Below are 3,285 nucleotides of genomic sequence, written 5' to 3' on the forward strand. Positions count from 1 at the left end.
TATATATATATATATATATATATATATATATATATATATATATATATATATATATATATATATATATATATATAATATACACATTCCAACTCTTGAAACTTCTCCGCATACAGCACCGCCACGCTGAATGTGTAGGTCAGTTGTTTTGTGAGCTGAAATAGAATAAAAGCTTGGCCTGGCCTTGAGACCTGTGAACAGCTGAGTAATCTTCACACAGATAAGGTGCACTCCTTAGAAGTGGTGTTGCGGTCCAAAGAAACCAAATACAAGTTTGTTCTTGCTTCGCTAGAAAACAACAAAATCACTCTCAGTGCCTGTTTAAATGTTTAAAGCTATCGGCCATCCTTCAGGTGTTCTGGCTAAAGGAAAACTGAGTGAAAGATTAGTGTTAAGCATTGGTTTCCTTTCTATGGCTTGGAGGGGAAAAAAAGAAGAAAGAAAGAAAAAAGTTTTACCTCATGCTAAGGTCACTTACACATTCTGGTTATGATCCATTCCAAAATTTGTAAAAATTGTGATGAATACTGAAAAAACTTTTGATTCGAAGGCTATCCTGGGCTTTGTCAAAGGGGCCATATCATGGAAAACTAAATTTCACCTCACCTTTGTTTTTTTTGTTTTTTTTGGTTTTTTTTTGTTTTTTTGGGGGTTTTTTTGGGTTTTTTTTTGTTTGTTTTTTTTTTTTTTTTTTCTTCTTCTTTTAAATAAAGGAGTTTGAAGGAATATATAAACATTGGTAAAGATTCATAACATACCATTTACTACCCAGTCTAAATATGGAAACTGTGTTACAAAAACAGCTCATTTTGAATTTGTTTTTGTGATGTCACAAGAACAAACTCATTTACACATATATGCCTGTTCAGCCCATAGCAGTTTACCCCGCCCATTCATATTTTAGTTGTGTAGGAGTGTTTCAGCCTCAGGCTGCATTGTTAATGAGCCGCTGCCAATCAGAAGGAGCTCATTTACATATATCGGTCATAAAGGCATAGTTACAAAACAGCCTTTTCAAATATATGGGAAAATGAGAGGTTAGAAAATGGTCATGTTAAAATGGATTATGACCATTTTTGGTACAAAACTGCAAAATGTTTGTAAGTGGACCCCAGTTAAAATGAAAAAACAATGAAAATTCAGGATATGGGCCCTTTAAATGTTTCATGTGTACTGAAGTTTAACAACTGCATTTACTCAATTCGCTCCAAATTTTTGGCTAAAGTCAGGCTTCTTTTTTCTACTCTTTGTCATGGCTGCACAACATGTATGTTCTACCTGTGCTACCTCAGGCATACAGTCACTGTTATGACAAGTAACTGTCAGTTTTTCTTACTGCATGGGGAAAATGTTTTGTATTTAGTTTAGCTTTTAGATTCTGTATTTCCTCACTGCAGCAAGAGATTGTGCTTAAGGCTGCATACATTAAATAAAGTTTGATGTAAAACCAGTATTTGGAAATTACATTCATTCAAGCTGCACAGCACTGAGGATTACATTCTATGAACAAGGCAGAAAAAAATCTAATGATATATTTCATCATTTTAAATAATATATCTCATCATTTTAAAAAGCATCTTGTCTGCAGAAATATATATAATATTTAAAGCCAGAGTGTATGAATGATTATTGAATATGAAGTAACATTGTAAATATAACCATATGCAAAAGTTTGGGTGCCCAGTGAAAATAAGTGGACACTTAACTTGATAAAAATAAGGCACATTTTATATTTTTTCTCTAATGCAAATAAAAAGAAATTGCTCACTGAAATTTGCAGAAAATGCCAGTTTATTCCCTGTAGAGGATGTGTTCACTTATTTTTACTTAAATCTACAAAACGTTATTTGGCTGGGGTATTGAAACTGTCATACAGTCATACAACTGTATGACAGATGATTCTGAACTTTTGAACAACGGTTTCTCCTGTTTTTCTTGGTGTAGTTATTTGCATATGTTCAACATAAGTTTGACCTGAGGTCTCTAAAGCTAAAACCAAATGAAGAGGATGAGGGATAAACACTATGTAAATATGGTTAGTGGAAAAGTTGAGAACAAGTCCAGGCATGTTCTTAAAACAGAGCTACAAAGAGACAACCCTGATCCAGATCATCAGCTAGGTAATCTCCTAAATGTTAATCTGATTTGTAAACGTGTTAAAGTTGTATTATAATCCAGAGCACCCTGGATGGGTTTTTAAGTGTTGGTTCCTCCTCAAGCTCCTAAAAAGTTTAATAACTTTATGCTGCCAAAAAATAAGAATCTTCAGTGGATGTTTTTATAGAACTAGTTTTGTTGAAGTGTGTGTCAAGTAGCTTTTGTGAAAAATCTCCACATCATGCAAATGTTGTATACCAAATAAAGGTTTTTCTAGGCCAGAGGTCGGCAACCCAAATGTTAAGAAGAGCCGTTTTGTCCTTCAAACAAAAATCAAACCACCTTGGGAGCCACAACATTTTATATCCATTTTACCATCTTAGCAGTAAATATGTCTCAGTATGTGCTAATATACTGGTACAGACTAACAAATTTAATAAAACAAAAACACAGACTTACTTTGCTCTGCTTTAAGCTTTAGCTCAGCTATAGCCGCTTTCCTTGCATCTCCGACAGGAAACTTTTCCACAAAAGTGAAACAGTTTCTTGTCTTTCAACATTCGATACGAGGCTGTGGTCAGCTTCTCATTCGCCAGCTTCTTGTTCGAATTTTCCTGTTCCACCTTAAATGGAGCTCAGGCACCAGAATGTAACTGCTGCACCATTTAAGGTGGAACGTGAGAATTTGAACAAGAAGCTGGCGAACAAGAAGCTGACTTCAGCTTTGTGACGTTTTAGTGTTTGACAGTTTCTCGTTGCAGATTAAACGTATCAGGAAACCAGCTGGAGTGATTATAAATGCAAAGAAATCCATTCATCTCCAAATTATTGATGCTCATCTTAAATCTTTCTCTTTGCCATTTCGTTAGGTACTAGCTAGGTGAGACTGTTGTCTGTGTTGCTATAATGACCAGCAGTCTGCACAATCAGCAGAGCTTTATTTTACTGCAATAGAGGATTATTTTAGTTTTACCTAAAAATCTAATTCTGCTGTGGAGCCGCAACAGGGCAATAAAAGAGTCGCGTGTTGCCGACCCCTGTCCTAGACATAGAACCATTTAAGGACCTTGATTTTTTGCCATTTTATGGAAAATCAAATTTTCTTCACTTTTTTAGAATAAAACAATTTGATGAACTATGTAAACACAAAGTCTCAAACATACCATTCACTCTCCAGTCCATAGAGTGTGT

This window comes from Colossoma macropomum, unplaced genomic scaffold (assembly GCF_904425465.1).
Source record: "Colossoma macropomum unplaced genomic scaffold, Colossoma_macropomum, whole genome shotgun sequence".
Taxonomy (NCBI): domain Eukaryota; kingdom Metazoa; phylum Chordata; class Actinopteri; order Characiformes; family Serrasalmidae; genus Colossoma; species Colossoma macropomum.